Source organism: Canis lupus, chromosome X (assembly GCF_003254725.2).
Source record: "Canis lupus dingo isolate Sandy chromosome X, ASM325472v2, whole genome shotgun sequence".
Classification (NCBI taxonomy): domain Eukaryota; kingdom Metazoa; phylum Chordata; class Mammalia; order Carnivora; family Canidae; genus Canis; species Canis lupus.
Genome location: NC_064281.1, coordinates 12,175,521 through 12,188,517, shown reverse-complemented (window position 1 = coordinate 12,188,517; position 12,997 = coordinate 12,175,521).

Below are 12,997 nucleotides of genomic sequence, written 5' to 3'. Positions count from 1 at the left end.
GTATGATTCCACTTATATACAGTTCTAGAACAGGCGAATCTTATCTATGGGGAAAATAATTAGGACAGGAGTTTCCTGGCAGAGAAGAGGGTATAAAGTGGGGACTATGTTTGCCTGGGAAAAGGCATGAATGAACATTTTGGAGTGATGACAATGTTCTATACCTTGATGGGAGTCTGTATGCATGGAAAAACTCAGTGGATGCATGCTCAAGATTTGTGCGTTTCACTGCATGTAAAATTTACATCAAAAGGAAAACTTTGGATAAATACCGAACTCTAATTTTAGCATGAATGCTGCAGTAGGTGGAGGGAGAGTACAGATGTGTTCAATTTACTTTGAAACGCATCAATGAATAAGATGACTTGATACAGGTGATAAAACAGGTATAGTAAAATATAAGTGGTACAATCTAAGTGACAGTAACGAATTATCACCATAAAATTCTTTCAACTTTGCAATATGTTTGAAAATGTTCACAATAAAATACTTTAAAAATTAAGAGCATTGGGATGCCTGGGTGGCTCAGTGGTAGAGCGTCTGCCTTTGGCTCAGGTTGTGATCCTGGGGTCCTGGGATTGAGTTCCACATTGGGCTCCCTGTGGGGAACCTGTCTCTCCCCCTGCCTATGTCTCTGCCTCTGTGTCTCTTATGAATAAATAAATAAAATCTTTTAAAAAATTAGAACATATATATAGCAATGCTAATATTCCTTCAAGATAATTAAAAGATTTTTTTCCCAAAAAGTACAATACTTATTTGTTGACTTAGAGTTCGATATAAAATAATTAGGCAGGTCTGATTTATCAGGAACTCATTAATTCAGTCACAAACATTAAACAGTTATTTATTGAGCATCTACTATGTGCCAGGCACTTGAAAGAAAGTGAAAATAAAGAACAGTCCACTCAATAAATACTTATCTACTTTTATCCATAGTAACCTACCTGTAAAGAAATGCATTGGCGAAATAAATGAGTTATGACAAAAAAACCTTTCATTCACAGCTATTCTCTTACATTACATTTTGCCCATCAGTGAAGCTATTTTCAACATGGAAAATCAATATTGTTAAATAGAAAATAATCACACAAATGCCAGTGTCAATTTTAAATTGCTCATTGAATATATTTTCAAACTTGGAAGTAGAAAAATTGAGACTTACAGGAAGAAAGGGCCTCAGAAACATATGATTTTTTAAAATGTGGGTATTATGCTGACAGATCGAGAGAGCTCTAAATGTCATTTCCTCACCAGAAGCTATTACACACAGTGCTTGCGCAGGGCCGGGGGACCTAGCAACAGTGGGGAGAAAGAGGTTTCCAAGGCGAGAGCGCTGTTTGTTTCAAAGGTAAACTTTAAATTGCCGTGCCTGGAGGTCTTGACCAGGAAAATGAATAGCCAGCCAGTATCTCAACCTAATAAAAAGGCTTGTTTCCCTGAATGACACTGGATTTATTAGATGCATATTTTTAAAATACATGATTTTCCAGTGTGATTCAAGCTACATCTTGAAGTGGAGCTCAAACACTGATGAAGGTTTCTTTTTCTTTTTAAGATTTTATTCATTTATTCATGAGAGACACAGAGAGAGAGAGACAGAGACAGAGACACAGGCAGAGGGAGAAGCAGGCTCCATGCAGGGAGCCTGATGTGGGACTCGATCCCGGGGTCTCCAGGATCATGCCCTGAGCTGAAGGCGGCGCTAAACTGCTGAGCCACCCAGGCTGCCTCCTGATGAAGGTTTTTGCAGCAAAATATATTCTGGTCTCTGAATCTGTTGTTTCTTTCGGATGCAAAAGCAAAGTTTTAAGCCGAGAATCGGAAATAATTATATACTTTATATGCTTTAATTATTATATACGCTTTATATATATTATATGCTTTATATGCTTTAATAATTATATACTTTATATGCTTTAATTCACATTCCGGCACCAAATTGTGACTCCGAGAAATTTAGATGCTAGGAAACATGGTTGAAGAGTGAGACAGAAGTGAGAATTTGTCAACCAGAGGATTTGAAGCCCTTGCTTGACACTCACTCTCAAGCACACTGGGTGCTCTGAAATGCACTTAGGCTTCATGACTCACTTTTCCCTTCTTTTTCCTTAGGGATGGTTCTACTCTGTTTTGCCCAAATTAGCCATCAAAGCTTCTACTATTTGAAAGCCTGCCTAAAACATTTCCTTTTCCTTCAAGGGCCTGGAGGAGGAGTGCCTTGAATTTTATCCTCATCATAGTTCCTTTAATTTCTTCTCTCTTCCCCAAGTAAATCAGGGTAGATTTAAAAGAGGGAAAATGTCACAAAAAGGGTTATTTTTTTTTAAAGATTTTGGGATCCCTGGGTGGCGCAGCGGTTTAGCGCCTGCCTTTGGCCCAGGGCGCGATCCTGGAGACCCGGGATCGAATCCCACGTCGGGCTCCCGGTGCATGGAGCCTGCTTCTCCCTCTGCCTGTGTCTCTGCCTCTCTCTCTGTGTGTGTGACTATCATAAAAAAAAAAAAAAAAAAAAAAAAAAAAAAAATTTAAAAGATTTTATTTATTTATTTGACAGAGAGAGAGCGCGACAGAGCACAAGCAGAGGGAGAGAGAAGGAGAGGGAGAAGCAGGCTCCCCTCTGAGCAGGGAGCCAGATGTAGGGCTCAATCCCAGGACTCCAGGCCCATGACTTGAGCCAAAGGCAGACGTTTAACTAACTAAGCCACCCAGGTGCCCCTAAAAAGGGTTATTTTATAAATAGAAATGGAACTGGGGAGAGATACTTGTCAATGTTTGCTTCAGAGGTGAAGCATTAGTGGGGCAAGTAACATACGTGGATTCTCTAAATTCAAATTTTGAGTATTTTCATCTCCTAGGCAATGAAGCCACTTCCTCTCTGCTGCTTCTGTGAAACACTGCCCAGTGTCTACAGTATGAGCCCAGAAATAAGCTCCTCCCTGTCTTCCTCAATTCACCAAAGTGCCCTCCAAGAGACAAAGGGAATAGTAATTAAAGTACACTACAGACAGTTCCTATTCCCTGATAAAGTACAACACACACACACACACACACACACACACACACTCCATATACATGGATCCTTTTCCTATTTGTCCTGAGGGTTTCTCCACATCACTGGCTCTAGCATATTGAACAGAGACCATAAATAATTTGCTCCATGAGACAAAAGGAAAAATCAGGCCTAGAATTCAAAACTTCCTTTTATATTAATCTGATTCTTATATCTCTATCGGGCCTGCTAGGTCACAGAGTCTTGAGGCTTGGTGTCTTAAGTCACAGGACAATAAGACATAGGACAAAGTCATAGGTCAAATGCCCTTTGTTTCTACCAATCGCCACCCTACAATTCACATCCTAAAACTGAACAGGCAACAGGTTATCCACTGCTCTCATTTCTCCAAATGGCTGTCTTAAAATTCCCTTAACATGTCTGGGAATATAAAAAATAGTGAAAAGATTAAAGAGGAAAGGAAAGAGAATGAGTGGGAAATATCAGTGAGGGAGACAGAACAGGAGAGACCCCTAACTCTGGAAAACGAACAAGGGGTAGTAGAAGGGGAGGTGAGTGGGGGGATGGGGTGACTGGGTGACGGGCACTGAGGGGGGCACTTGACAGGATGAGCCCTGGGTGTTATGCTATATGTTGGCAAATCAAGCTCCAATAAACTCCAATAAACAAAATAAAAATAAATATACAAAAAAATTCCCTTAATAAGAAGAAAGCAGCTCTTCTATTTGATCTTACCTCAAAATATCTGTGGACTAAAATCACTAGCTTTCCCCTTGATCTTAATTCAGCCATTGAGCCAATCCAAACCTCTTTACATTACCAGTAGTCTTTGCTTACTCCACTGTGTTTTCCCGATTTTTAGGTATAATATTATTTGTATTATTTTTGTAGCAACTCAAAAAGACATATTAAGGACTTACTTTGGTTTTTCTTGGCCACTGTTCAAAGAAAAACATAATCAAATTCTTCCCTCAAGAGATAACATTTGTTTTTTGTAAACAATACTTTCATCTCATAATTGCTGCTGTAATAAGGATTTTTTTGCTCTCAAGTGATCAAAACTCAGTTCAAATTTATGTAAGCACAGAAGAGGGAATGTGGGGGCTTATTTCACTGATGAATCCAAGAGTCATGTGGCAGGAGCCTAGAAGAGTCTCTTTCCATTTCTTGCCCCTTTCTTCTTCTGTGCTGGTTTTATTTTCTAATAGTTCTCCCCCAGTAGTGACAAAGATGACCTCCCAGAGCTCTGAAATCAAATCCTACTTCCTTAACCCTACCATCAGAAAGAGAGAGACAGAGAGACAGAGAGAGAGATGCATTCCCAATAGCCTAGGCAAAATCCCAAGTAATGTGATGGGGATCAGCAGCCAAGGGTTTCCCTCACTGGATCCCAGCAGAACAGCTGAGTTTTGGATCAGACAGAGGAGATCAGTGCAGCTAGAAAGACAGTAAGTTCAAGGGTATCAGCTCTTGTTTCCTGTGGAACACACTTTATCCTACCAGCCTGCTTTTAGGAAAAGTACAAGAAGATCCTGCTGGTCTGGCAATTGGTGGGTTCCAAATTAGGAGTCTAGGGATGAACTCACACACTGGTGAGACACAAAACGTGCAAAGAACAAATAGCTTCTGGGGACGCCTGGGTGGCTCAGTGGTTGAGCGCCTCCCTTCAGCCCACCGAGTGATCCTAGAGTCCCAGGATCAAGTCCCACGTTGGGCTCCCTGCATGAAGCCTGCTTCTCCCTCTGCCTGTGTCTCTGCCTCTCTCTCTGTGTGTCTCTCATGAATAAATAAATATAATCTTTATAAAAAAATTATATGAAATTGACTCTGGCAACTTTCATACTTTAAGTTCTAAAGTTTTAAATTAAATTTTTGTGATTTTTTCATTTAAACATAGGATGATGGGTGGTTTTAAAATAATTATCCCTGAAATTTTATTAAAATAACACAGCTGTAAGTAGAGTATTACTTTCAAGATCTCAATTTGAAATAAAATGCAGACTTCCTAGATTTTAATGCATCATAAGCCACCAATTTCATAAAATTGTATCCACTTTGCAAAGCTCATATTGCCCGATAGAAGCAGCCCTTTGTAAAGGGATGAGGTATTTGATTCTCTAATGTCTCCATTTAGCCAATTATAGGCAGGTTTTTATATATCATTCCCTTAAAAATATTACAAAAGCACTTTCTACTATGGTTCTAGTATGGATGGAAAATGAGGTTTTTTTTAAAGATTTATTTATTTACTTGAGAGAGACAGAGGGAGAAAGGGGGGAGGGGGGGAGTCTTAAGCAGACTGCAGAGAGTGCAGAGCCCGATGTGGGGCTTGATCTCTTGACCCCAAGCACAAGACCCTGAGATCAGGACTAAGCGAAAACCAAGGGTAGGATGCTTAACCAACTGCACCACCCTGGCACCCATGGATGGAAAATTGGAAAATGTTAAAGGCATTAATTTCATAAAAATTAGAGGAAATTTTCAGAAAATTTCAGATTAGAAACAATAAGAAGGTTTGAAAAGAAAACATTTTCCTTACACTTAATGTGGCCTCAATTGCATGAAAACAGCTAAAATATTGACAAAAGAGATAACCTCTAACTTTAGGAAAAGCTACATATACAATGAAGATGAATGTTGTAGGGGTGGAAGACAGTTTTCACTTCAGATGAGACATACATATATTGAGATATTCACGCCAAAGTAACCATTAAATCCTCAATATTTCTACACAATAAGAGTAGACAAACCTCTAAATTTCACCAGTTTCCATAACATTTAAGCGCTCCAGACCTTAGTAAGTCTGGAAAAAGTAGGAATTAAAGAAAAGTCAAATGTTGATTTAAATAAAAAATGCCATTATGCAAGATAGAAAAAATGTAAGTAAGGATAAAATTCTAAATTATTGCCTAAAAATGTGCTTCTAGCCTTTCCAAACACTAGTTTGGTATCTATATCTGAGAATGTGATCACCAATCTCCAAAATGATCCCCTAGTAATCCCTGTTTCCTAGTTCATGTCTTTGTATAGTTCCCTCCCACACTGAGTAGGGCTGACCCATATAATGAACAAGATATGAAAACAATAGAGTATAACACTGAAAGACATTATAGCTTCTGTCTTACTCTCTCTTAGATCACTTGCTCTGAGGGAAGCCAGCTGCGATGCATCATGGACATTCAGGCAACAATTGGAGAGGCCCATGTGGCAAGGAAATGAGGCCTCCTGCCAACAGCCATATGCGTGCACCATCTTGGAAGTGAATCCTTTAGTCACAGTTAAGCTCTTGGATGACCACAGCCCCAGGTGACAGCTTGAACGAAATCTTAAGAGAGGTCCTGAGCCAGAACTGCACAGCTCTAAGATGCTCTTAAATTCTCAACCCACAGAAATGACACAATAAATGACATAATAAAAGTTGTTTTAAACCATTAAGTTTTGGAGTAACTTATTATGCAAAGCAGAAAACTAATACAGAGGATTTTAGTATAGTTTAAGTCTATAAATATCTTAGAACTCTTTTATTAAAATCAATTGAACCGTGAACTTGACGGCTAATGGTCTTTCTGTCCAAGGATTTTTGATGACTGTCACATAGGGTTCTGGCTTATGAAAGGCCTTTAAAAAAAAAAAAAAAAAAAAAAGATTTTATTTATTTATTTTTTAAGATTTTATTCATTCATTCATGAGAGACACACACAGAGAGAGGGAGAGACAGAGAGAGAGAGAGAAGCAGAGGGAGAAGCAGGCTCCATGCAGGGAGCCCGACGTGGGACTCGATCCTGGGTCTCCAGGATCAGGCCCTGGGCTGAAGGCGGCGCTAAACTGCTAAGCCACCCGGGCTGCCCTGAAAGGCCTTTTAATAATAATCACAAACTCAAAAAAAAAAAAAAAAGATTATTTGATAATCCTTCACAGAACATTCAAATAATTTTATTACTACAAATAACATCTCAGTGGGTGGTTTTCCATATAGCTGGGCTAAGCATCCCTAGTTTTAGAAGATAACATTGAAGAGGTTTATTTTCTGTTTATGCAAGAAATACCATTTTCTGAATTGTCTGGAAAAGACTTCAGGTACTTAGTAGTGGTGGCATTGTCATTAAAGATCTAATATTTGGAACTGCCAAAGAGTTTTCATTTTCTCTTATTATCGTAAATTCAATCAGAAGAGACTTAGTAAGACAGTTAAATCCAAGCATAGACCTTCAAACCCCTAATATAAACATGGCTCTACAGCAAAAAAGAAAGGTAAATATAAAACACAGTCTCAATGAATAGGTACATAGAGCTCAGGGGATTTTTAGGGAAGTGAAACTCTTCTTCTGTATGATACTGTAATGATGGATACTTGATATTATACATTTGTTAAAACCTACAGAACATATAACACCAAGTGACCCCTAATGTAAACTATGGACTATGAATGATAATTGTGTGTCAAGGTTGGTTCACTGATTGTAACAAATGTACTACTCTGGTGGGGAGTGTTGATGCTGGGGGAGATTGTGGGAAGGAATGGAGGGGGCATGTGGGAACTCTCTGTACTTTACATTCACTTCTGCTATGAATCCACAACTGCTCTAAAAAAAATGAAGTCTTTTAATAAGAGGAAAAACACAGTTTCTGCCATCCAGAAACTTTAAGTATTTGTTCAACAAATAGTCACTTAGTTTTTCTTTTTCTATCCTTTTGCATTCCACCTTTCTGTGTCTTTATGCTTTATCTGTGTCTCTTATAAACAGAACATGGTTAGATTTAGGGTTTATTGGGGCACCTGGGTGGTTCAGTGGGTTAAGCATCTGCTCAGGTCATAATCCCAGGGTCATGGGATAGAGTCCCATATTGGGATCCCTGCTCCACGGGGAGCCTGCTTCTCCCTGTCATTCCTCCTGCTTGTTTACTCTCTCTCTTTCTCTCTGTCAAATAAATAAATAAATAAAATCTTAAAAAAAAAGATTTGGGGTTTATTTAATCTAAGAAGCTCTATCTTTTTTAAAAAAAAAAAGATTTTATTTGTTTATGCGACAGAGAGAGAGAGAGAGAGGTGCAGAGACACAGGCAGAGGGAGAAGCAGCCTCCATGCAGGGAGCCTGATTTGGGACTCGATCCTGGATCTCCAGGATCACGCCCTGGGATGAAGGTGGCTCTAAACCGCTGAGCCACCCGGGCTGCCCAGAAGCTCTGTCTTTAATGAGGAATGGTGAACCATTTATGTCTACTGTTACTACAAATATATGTGATTTCTTTTTATTGAGTGTTCTATCTAGATTCTTCTTTGCTTCTTTTTCCCCCTCTATTTTCCATTTACTTGGAAAATAAACATCTTATTTCTATTATTTTAGTAAAAAAATTAATATACATACTTGACCTTAAAATTTTAACTATAATCTCATGTTTAGACGCCTCCTGACAACTCAAGGGAACTTAGAACCCTTTAACTCCATTTGCACACATCCCCAATGTTCCATGATAGGTCATATATTTAATTCCACTTTATTTTATTTTCCCCTACCCACATAGTCATTATTGCTGTTATGATTGTATTGTTTTTTAAAAAAACAGTCATCAGTTATTTAAAATCATCAACATGTTTGGGGTGCCTAGGTGGCTTAGTCAGTTAACCATCTGGCTCTTGGTTTTGGCTCAGATCATGATTCTGGGGTCCTCAGAAAGAGCCCCAGGTTGGGCTCTGGTGTGGGGAGGTCTGCTTGGGGACTCTCTCCCTCTTCCTCTGTCCCTCCCCACCCTCTCTCTCTAAAATAAATCTTTTGTAAAAATTAAGAAAATAAAATCACCAACATGTTTGCCAGTTTATTTGCTTAACATGACTTCTTAGATATTGATCCTTCTTTCTAGATTTGCTTTCCTTCTTCCAGAAATACATCTTTTACTATTAAGGGCTTGTGAATGGTCAATTCTCTCTGACTTTATTACAAAAAAATCTTAATTTCATCTTTAATCTCAATAAATAGTAGTATGGTGTTTTTGTTTTTGTTTTGTTTTGTTTTGTTTTTTTAAAGATTTATTTTTTTGAGAGAGAGCGAATGTTGCAGGGAGGGGCAGAGAGGGAGAGAAAATCCCAAGCAGATTCCCTGCTGAGCATGGGGTCTGACACAGGGCTCATGACCCTGAGATCATGACATGAGCTGAAATCAAGAATTGGGCACTTAACTGACTGAGCCACTCAGGCACCCCAAATAGTAGTATGATTTTAAAGAGATGTTCCTGCTAGCTATTTGATTGTTCTTCCTTAGTCTACATTATCTGACACTTATTCCCCCCCCATTCTTTTACTTATCTCCTTTTTAAAATCACATTAGCATATGTTGAGCATTCTTTTTCTATCCCTCATCTCCCTTTAACCTCTATTTCACAGTTTCTCTTCTTTTTATCTATGTAAGCTGAATTCTGGGTAAATATTTAAATCTATATTCCAAATCCCTAAGTATTTCTTTAGTTGTCTTATCAGCGGTTCAACCTGGCTCAGCTACAAATAGCATTTATATAGTCAAATTATTGAGCTAACTAAAATTATAATGAAACTATGCTGGGAAAAGGGGTTACAGGAAATGTTCATGCATGTAGTGGGGGTGAAGAGATCTGAAAGAGCTAAGTTCTGATCTAGGATAGTGGAAAGTAATCAGATAATTCCTACTAATTAAAAAAAATTGCAATATAAGCATGTATTTAAAGCTAGAGAGATAAACACCAAAAAAAAAAAAATTAAGTTGAAAATGTTGCCTCTAAAGCAGGAAAAAGGGTGAAGTGAAGGGTGGAGAGAGGGACCTGATATTTAGTTATAATAAATCTTGGAAAGTATTTGACTCTTTAAATTACACCTAAAAAAATAACTGATAAAAAAGAAAGATTAAAAGAAGGTGGCTGAGTAAAAATGAAATCATTGAGAAGAGTTGTGCAGATTTAAAAATCAAATAACAGGAATGAATAGACAGAGCACTGAGGATTTTTAGGGCAAACTATTCTGTGTGACGCTATAATGGTAGATACATATCATTATACATTTGTCCAAACCCACAGAATATATGACTCTAAGAGTGAACCATAATGTGAACTATGGACTCTGGGTGACAATGATGTGTCACTGTAGGTTGTTGATTGTAACAAATATACCACTCTGGTAGGGGATATTGATAATGGGGGAGGCTCTGCATGTTAGAGGTAGGAGAGACTGGGGAGTACACAGAAAATCTCTGTACCTTCTACTCAATTTCACTATGAATCTAAAATCTCTCTTAAAAATAAAGTCTATTTTGAGCTCCTGGTGGCTCAGTTGGTTAAGTGCTGACTCTTGATTTTATCTTAGGTCATGACCTCAGGGTCATGGGATCGAGCCCTATGTTGGGCTCCATGCTCAGTGCAGAGTCTGAGATTCTTTCCCCTCTCTCTCCCTCTGCTCCTCCTCCTGCTCATGTTCTCTCTCTCTCTCTCTCTCAATCAATAAATAAAATCTATTTAAAAAATCCATTTTAAAAAAATCAAATAAGAATTAGCAAGTTACGCCAATTGTGCTTTGAAAGTACAACAGCAAGGTAAAATGACATTCTCTAGATACTTGCAGTAAATTCTAAATTTTTGTTAATTACAAATCTTTTACCATGAATTTGCCATGTTGAAGTTTATAAAAAGATACGCCTAACCTATATTTGTTTCTACACATCCTGCTAAAATTTATAAAGTTTACAAAAGACACAAATACCAGTGGGAAAACTCACGTTGTTGAAATAGTTTGGTATTTCTAACTGGTATAATTTGGGAAAAGGCTTTTTTTTAAAAAAATTATTTATTTATTCATGAGAGACACAGAGAGAAAGGTAGAGACATAGAAGGAGAAGTAGGCTCCTCTAGCAGAGTCTGACATAGGACTCGATCCTGGGTCTCCAGGACCATGCCCTGAGCTGAAGGCAGATGCTCAACCACCGAGCCACCCAGGCATCCCTGGAAAAAGGTGTTAACATTTTTCACCCTTTAGAAAAATAACATTTTCAAACTACAGCAGCAAGTAACAAATTTTGCCAGTAACAAAACAAATGTAGAAATACTTGTCCACCATTGAATAGTTCTTTTTACCTGCCTGGTTAAGAAAACTTTCTGGGTGGCTCAGTGGTTTAGGGCCTGCCTTTGGCCCAAAGTGTGGTCCTCGAGTCCCGGGATCGAGTCCCGCATCCAGCTCCCTGCATGGAGCCTGCTTCTTCCTCTGCCTGTGTCTCTGCCTCTCTTTCTGTGTATCTCTCATGAATAAATAAATAAAATATTAAAAAAAAAAGAAAGAAAACAACTTTCTACCTAAAGTGTCAGAAATGGCTTATGGAGAAACAAGAAGGTGTAAATTCTGATAAAGCACCTGTTATGGTTTCTCCAGTGACTTGAGAGAGGTTTGCTAGTGGAAAACTGGTTCAGTTATAAGATAAATAAGTTTTGGAGATCTAAGGCACAGCAATGGTGACTATACTTAACAATACTGTACTGAAAAAAAAAATACTGCACTGTATACTTGAAATTTGCTAAGAGAGTAAATCTTAAATGTTTTCACACACAAAAATGACAACTATGTGAAGTGATGGATCTGTTAACTAACCTCATTTCACAACACATACCAAATCATCACGTTGTATACTTTAAACTTCCACAATGTTGTCAATTATATCTCAATAAAACCAGAAAAAATAAAATGCAAATTTGACCACAAAAAGAGAAAATTCTATTTCCAGGGGGCAGTGAAGAGAGTGGTAAGAAGCGAAAGGATTCAAATCAGCCCTGTCCAAAGGAATAAAACATGAGCTACATGTGTAATTTTAATTTTTCCAATAGCCACACTAAAAAGTCAGAAAAAGCAAGGGAAATTCACTTTAATAATATATTTAACTTAATCTAAAATATCCTAAATACTATCATTTCAAAATATAATCAATATACAAATATTAATGAGAGATTTTACATTTTTTGGTACTGATTCTTCAAAATCTGGTATATATTTTGCATTAAGAACACATCTCAATTTGCACTAGCCACAGTTCAAATACTCAAGAGTCACACATGGCTAATATTTATCATATTGGATAGTACAGGTACAAACCATCACCTTTCACATTCAAGCAAGACTGAAAATTGCAGAAAGAGAATTTACTATGTAAAACGTCAGAACATGGGCACGTGGGTGGCTCAGTGGTTGAGCATCTACCTTTGGCTCACGTCATGATCCCAGGGTCCTGGGATCGAGTCCCACATTGGGCTCTGTGTGAGGAGCCTGCTTCTCCCTCTTCCTATGTCTCTGCCTCTCTCTGTGTCTCTCATGAATAAGTAAATAAAATCTTTTTTAAAAGTGTCAGAAAAAAAAGTCAGAAAAGCAGGAAAGACTGATAAGATGTGCCTACGTTAGCATCTCAGACAAGAGAAAGGCTTCCCTTTCTCTGCCCAAAAGGCCCCTTGATCAGGATTGAGCTAGAGCAGGGGTCAGCAAACTTTTTTCTGTAAAAGACCAGATAGTAAATATTTTAGGCACTGCTGGCCATACAGTCTCTGTTGCAACTACTCAACTCTGCTGCTGCAGTGTGAAAGCAGACATAGATACATTCAACAAATGGGTATGATTATATTCTAATAAAACTTTATTTATGGGCACTAAAACTTGAATTTCATGTAATTTTCATGTCATAAAAATTTTTTCAAACATTTCAAAATGTAAAAACCATTCCTAGCTCATGAGCCCTATCAAACCAGGTGGTAGGCCAGATGTGGCCCACTGGCTATAGTTTGCCAACTCAACCTACAGGATGGGGATTAAGGAAGGGAGTGCTAGGAGGTTGTTTTAATTACAGATATTTGTTGAAGACTAAAACTTAGAACTTTGGAAGCTAGAGAAAAAGAATGTAAAAAGAACATAGTACTTGGCGTCCAGCCATCCCTGTTTTGACCCTAATTCTGACATGGATAGGTGCTCATAACCTACTCATATCATTGATT